The sequence below is a fragment of the Macaca nemestrina genome, chromosome 16, assembly GCF_043159975.1.
Source record: "Macaca nemestrina isolate mMacNem1 chromosome 16, mMacNem.hap1, whole genome shotgun sequence".
Taxonomy (NCBI): domain Eukaryota; kingdom Metazoa; phylum Chordata; class Mammalia; order Primates; family Cercopithecidae; genus Macaca; species Macaca nemestrina.
This window is the reverse complement of record NC_092140.1, coordinates 69397223-69404550: the sequence shown is the minus strand read 5'-3', so window position 1 is coordinate 69404550 and position 7328 is coordinate 69397223.

The following is a 7328-nucleotide window of genomic DNA, read 5'->3' as shown; positions in this document are numbered from 1 at the left end:
ATTTGGGTAAAATATAATCTAAAAAAAAATACACATAAGTTATAGAATTGAATTAAAATTATATATGAAGTATAAAAATTCGAATCTTGAAGAGATTTATTCACTTTTTCAAATTCTAGGTCACTAACATAGTAAAGCTATGTGCATGTCTGAAGATATTAATAAATTAATTTGTTTGCACATTTACTTGTATATTTAATTGCCTGTGACTGATACTCCAGGCATTGTAAGAGTAAATAAATCCTACAAATTCCTGGTTATGACATGGGATTAGTTTATTTAATGAATATATCCAACATGTCCTTGCTTTGGGGCTGTAACACTGATTCACTTCAAGACAACACTGAAACATTCCTCTTGTTTCCTATTAGCTTATTTTTATTTCCTCCTAATAATACTACATTTCCCTAATTATTTTTGGATTCATTTTATAATTCAATTTCTCTTATTAGGTAAAATGAAATAATCTCTAGGGTTATTTTCATTAATATTTCAACAAACATCTGTCTTACTAGTGGAGACCTTTGCATGACCTAGGGAAAACAATATGCTATCAACTAGAATTAATATTATTCCAATAGGCTATATAGAGGCAACAGCAAGAAAGTAAAGAATAGATAAAATTATTTCCAAGCTGGTACTGATAAGAGGTAAGAAAAAAATAAAACAGATGTGTGGCATTCTTTTTAGTGTTCTTCTCAGTGTGAAGTAAATAGCCCCATAAAATATGCTGTTTTGACAATACTGATAGAAATTTTCTTTAAAAGATGGCATCTGAGGAAGTAAGCTAGGAGATTTTATAATAAATTATTTTATTGTTTTCTTCTTGGAAAAACAGTATTACAGTGAAAATTGGTATACTTTTTCATTGCATCTCTTACCAGAATGCTTTCAAGAGTTGCTTTTGGTTTATCGGCAGCAGTGTGCTCTTAGCCCAACACCCCTCTGTGTCCCCTTTAGCAGAGCACCACTTTGGTTCATAACTCTTCAACCAGAACAAAAGCTTTCGCTCAAATGGCTTTGGTATAACTCAGACAGTAGAGCCAGAAAGTACTGTGAACTTTTAAAGCATTTTCACAACAAAACGCACATTTCAAATTGGAAATTTCTGTAAGATAAGATAAAGCTCACAGTGTTCTTTTATTGATGCACTATGCAATGCAATTTTTGTACTCTCATATCTCCTGTAATAGAAAATATGACCTGAAGCTACACATAACACCAGTATTTGGAAGCATTACAGACCTTAGTAAAGTGTATTATGCCTTGGTGATACATTCAAAAGAAATCCAAAAGCATATAAATCTAACTATTGCCCTTAAACTACACCTTTGGGTGAGATTTCAAGTTTTCAGAATCTGAATGTTTCTTAGCAGGTTAGAAATTTAGAACCATTGGCTATTTCTCAAACGAATGCTTGACCTCTTCCCAGATGGGAATTAGAAAGGATAAGAGGATAGTATAAAAACAGAGAAGCTATTTTTATAATAGAGACATCACAGTAATGTTAAATAATATATCATCTATACATATACAAACACATACACATTCATAAGGCACATGTATAAAAGCCTTTTATCAAACTTTCTCCCTTTGTCCTGATTCACTTTTCTAAACATCACCCTTTACCACTTGATATATCGAATATATTTAAATTTGTTTTCTATCTTAGTTATCTATCAATAATGAAAAAGTGAATACAGAAGGAAACTACATGCTATTTTCCCTTATTCCATGACTATGTCTCTCAAAACGCAGGGTCAATATCAATTTATTTTATTTTAAAGCATTTGTGCACCTACTATATGTGTAACACCTACTTGGTACTTGTGAGGCTATAATAAGAATAAGATGAGGAACTGTCAAACATACAGTTTTCTGAAATTGCTCTTCTGTGGCAGAGAATGAAATGTCTCTTGTCATTTCATCTGTTGTTAGTGGAGAAACAATTACCATTACCACAGTGTTACATAATAAACAGAATTTTCTTTTTTTTTTAGGGAAGATAAAAAATATCTTTAAACAACCAATTGGTTAGTTTTTTCAAGAACATAAATACATGTAAGTACGTTTATGTAAATTATCAGTAATGAAACATTTATATAAATTTTTAATTGATATACATTACAAGTAATGAAAAATGTTTTATATATTAGAAAAATATATGCAAAGAATCAGAATTAGTGTGAAGATGTGGTGCTAACTATAGTATAATATGATATAATATAATATAATATGATATAATATAATATAATATAATATAATATAACGTAACATCTTAAGGTTTCAATCAATTCAATTTCTAGATTAGGAACACAAATCTAAAATATTTAAACTATAGATCGATGTTTAAGATATGGAAATTACAAGTCTAAGTATAACTTAAAATGAGATATATGTAAAATTAGAGAGGCGATTTCTGTCTTGGATGACACAGTACACTTATGACTACAGGGAGAAACTAATTTTTTGAAGAAGAAGATTGAGAAAAGATGTTTTAAAAATTCTTCCATACAATGATTTAATTATTTGTAGATTAAAATGTTTTGAAAATTATTTGCTTATAATGCTATTTATTTTGTAGATATATTTGTGTATTTCTAAAATTATACTACCAGCACATAGATGTATAGTGTTAAATCATAGTTTGATTTACTTCTGTGATTTATGCTGCATTGAAATTTATGCTGATATACGAGTTATAAATATTTAATTTCTGGAGATTTTTAAAACAATAAAAACATATTTAGTAATAATGCATTAATATAATGATATGGAAGATTATATGATTACAAAAAACAGCACTTAGTTAAAGTAGATGCTGGAGTCTTGCACAACTCAGTATTAAAACTCATCATTACAATATATTTCCCAGCTTTTTCTTTCACGTTTTCCTAGCATATGATGCTCGTGTTTTGAAGTAAATATTTGAGTAGTGAAATATTTTAATAGTATCTTTATATTTATTTTTAAAATAAGAAATAATTATTTCAAAAAAATTCTAAAAATTTTAATGATATTAATAAAAATAATCAATTTTTAAAAATATGACTGAAGTTATCTGGGCGAAGTGGCTTATGCCTGTAATCCCAGCACTTTGAGAGACTAAGGCAGGCCGATCACGAGGTCAAGAGATCAAGACCATCCTGGCCAATATGGTGAAACCCTGTCTCTACTAAAAATACAAAAATTAGCCAGGCATGGTGGCAGGCACCTGTAGACACAGCTACTAGGGAGGCTGAGGCAGGAGAATGGCTTGAACCTGGGAGGTAGAGGTTGCAGTGAGCCGAGGTCGCGCCACTGTACTCCAGCCTGGCAACAGGCTCCACTCCGTCTCAAAAAAATAAAATAAAATAAAAATGACTGAAGTTATTTTAATAGTGATAAAAATAAAAAAGTACCCCCCAAAATAGAAAAGTTCCAAGGACTGAATTTTAAATACATAAATCATAAAACTACATGTCTTCTAAGACACGCTAGTATTTGCTCCTTCAACACCAATTATATTTTAAGCATGTCACTAAAAACTGTGGGTGTATTTATTAATTATTTATTAATTACCCAATATAAGAACCAGGAGATCACTATGTGCGTGGTTAAGAAATGCAAAGCATGGTGCTGTGGATGTCGAAGTTTTGCACTGAACGGGTGAAGACAGTTCAATTTGTATGTTTTCAGAAGCAAATGGATCATTGAAGATTTTCAGCACTTCTAACTCTAACATTTTATCTTTAAAGTCATGTTGATTAATTTGAGTTACTTTCTGCAAACATTTCAATTAAACTATTGTTTCTCTGAGCCTGATTATAATCCTCAAGAAGCCAATTTTCAACCTAATTTCTCTTCCTCTTCTTCCTCTTTCCCCCACTTCTTTCTCCTCTTTCTCCCTCTCTCTCCTTTTCTTTTTTTCTCCTCTCCTCACTCGCTGTCTCTCCCTCTCATTTAATCTCTCTAACCTCTAACCTCCAATCAGAGTGGTTTCCAAATCCCTTAGCTGTTTTTGTTGTTTAGCAATATCAAAAGTATGGAGGACGGGACAAATCTAGATTCCCTTTGTGGACAGTGGAGGAAAGAAAAAAGAATAAGACAAAAGAATTAAAAAAATAAATAAAAAAGAATAATATGATATCTGCCAAAGGAAAAAGGAGAGTTTGGAAAGCCTTTTAAATATAATTAGCTCACTGTTCTAAAAGTAAAAATATACAAACAAGTATAGAAAAAACAAAAAGTATAAAACCTTTTTAAATTGTTTTACAAGTTTAGGAAAAATGTACACAAAAGTATAGAAAAGAATTGACTGGGAAAATGTGTAACTATGCTTACAAACTATTTCAAGTAGAGAGAGCATCATGAGTAATTATTTTCTCTATATTATTTCTACTGTTTCAAAAGACTCAATGCACATAGATTTATTTTTTAACTTAGAAAAATATTGGGTTATTGTGTAAATAAATATTAACAAATATCTCCATTGTATTATTTTTAAATGTTTTTCAGGGTTAAAAAATGGTCCTTACACTTTCGTTTAAAAATCATTTTTGTTACAAGAATATAGTTATTCTCAATTGTGAGAAGTCAAAAATTAAACTACAAACTTAAATGTAAGAATTTTATATTTGCATTACCAAATAATTCAGTTTTTTTTTTAAGAAATCAATGAAGGCAAATGAAAATAGAAATGCACCTTAGAAATTTAGAATACCGTTACACATTTTTTAAGGTAATTTACACACCCTTTCTAAATTAGTCTGTTTTCAAGAGGAAGGCACATGTGTGGCCTGGCTCCCATGTTATAGGAACTCTATGGAGGGAAAATAGTGGTATTCAACAGTAGCTCAAATAAAGTGACCTACGGAGTAGAAAAAAAGAAAGACTCAAGCAAATGTAAATAATTGTTCATTATATTTGCAATGAAAGGAGAAAGTACATTAATAAATTAAGAGACATTGTTATGAGAATTTATGAATCAAAATAAAAAGAAAAGCAAACTAAAAACCATATTAATATAGAAAAAAATATGCTTCCTCCCTTAGATATTAAGAAAAAATATTTAAAACAATTTTCTAAATTATTTAGGTATCAGCTCCGTTAGTAAGTGACAGTTGCTTGATTGTTTAGTTGGAAATATTTTTAATGTGAAAGGAATACCCAAGATAAACATTCAGAATATAGAAAAAGATAAGAAAGAATCATGATAAACCATAGCACCCACAGATTATTACTCACACTTTGATGAGTGACATGCAAAAATACAACAGAGATGGTGAACTAAAGAAATAACTGCTCTTTGGGGAGACACATCTCTCCATTTTCATTTAAAAAGTTCTTCAATCACAGTTGTAAATTTTTTTTACATAGGCAGTGAAGTTTTCTTCCTAATATTCTCATACTGATATATATATTTATTTATTTTTATTAATCAATTTTTTATATTACCTAATTGGTTATTGCGATAGTGACAGGAGGCAGAGAAATTCTAGGCAGACAGGGTCGGATCTCTGGCAAAACCCCACCTTCAAACCAAAAAGCCTGAAACCCATGGTCTAAAGTGAGAACTTCTACCCCTGTTTTCCTGCTCAAATATTGTCTTTTCCTAAACTACACACAGCCTGCCCCATCCCTCATCCAGTCCCTATAAAGACCCCAGACTCAGTCGGAGAGAAGCAGAGAAGCAGCTGGACATTAGAGAGAAATGACTTGACTTCAGAGGGATGGCTTGATGAAGAAGTGTCCAGCCAGAGACTGCTAGACTTGGGAAGACTACCTGCCTGTCTCATCCCCTTTCTAGCTCTCCTTCCCACTGAGAGCCACTTTCATTGTTCAATAAAATCCTCCACATTCACCAGTCTTCTATTTGTTTGTGCAAACTCCCTTTTCCTAGACGCAGGACAAGAGCTAGGGAGCCATAAGTGCTGATACCCAAAAAAAGGCTTTCACACTGGCTCTTTGCCCTCCCATGAGCTATTAACACTTAAGCCATCTGTGGAGAGCAGAGCAGAAAGAACATTGTAACATGATTTCTGTGGCTTCAGGGGTTGCAGGGACCCCCACAAGGTCATTGCCGTGTGGCCCACACCGAGTTTGCTCCTGCCCACACACAAAAATGGTCAGTAAGATTGTACACTCCCTCACCTATGTGCTCCCTCCAACAAGGGGTTGAGCTTGGTGAGCTGAGTAAATGGGGTTTGTTCCTGCCAAAACCCCAAAGCATTCGCTCAGGTTACTGCACTCATTTGCTAGCAGGCTTCCTCCTGCAAGGGATAGACAGGGGTAGGCTGAGTAGAGGAGACACCTCTGTCACAAGTCCCAAGAAGGGGTAAAGAAAATATCCTGCATCAATTGTATGTTGAAGAAAATTATTTATTAACCTATTATTTATTAAGTTTATTAAGATATTGCTTAATAATTCAATTAGTCTTATAAAATGTTTTATTTCATCAAATATTCAAATGTATTAAACTACATAGTGCTATGTAATATACTTTCTTAAGTTATTTTTACTTTCTGCTATGTGTGGTTTACATTTTTATTTAATTTAAGCTTTAACGTGTTTATGCTTCGTTTTATTTTGCTTTGCTTTATTAAGCTAGTGATTTCTAAAATCATGTTTTTAAAGAGCAAATATTGATAATCTAGAATTGTTTTACATTATGTATTTATTTATTTACTTGTATTTTTTGTGAGTCGTTTTGCTGTTATTGTTGGTCAACTTTTGTTTCCACTGCTTATTGTTTCTAATACATTAAGGTTGTTGCTAAAATGTTAACCTTTTCAAAAAGATCTTTTCCCATTTTATCTAAAATACTTCCACAATCACTCATATCTCACTTATTTATTGTATGACTTTTAGTTAAAATTTATTATATCATTATGTATTTATATTTCATTATCCCCTACACTGGAATATATGTAACAAGTCTGTCTTTTCTTCAGTCCTTTATGCATTACACCACTTGCAGATTTTAAGTGTATATTTTTTGAACATAAGAAACAATCTTGAGACTAACCTCTTTGTCTAGGCAAGTAAATTTGCTGGGGAAAAAAGAGAATAAATTCTTACTTATGTAGTCCATAGGTCTTAGAAACTGAAACTTTAAATGGAGCAACGTATAATGAAACCGATTTAGCATAGGCTAATTGATATCAGCAAGTCTTAAGTTCCTACAATATATTTCTGGTCACAAAAACATCATCGGACTTCTAAATAAACGCCAAAACACTTCTAATATTAAATGCTGAAACAAATTGGAGCTATGCATAAATTTAAGAAAGATTAATAGAAACAAGATAATTATTATTGCATATTTCAGTTCAGCATCCCAGGTGGC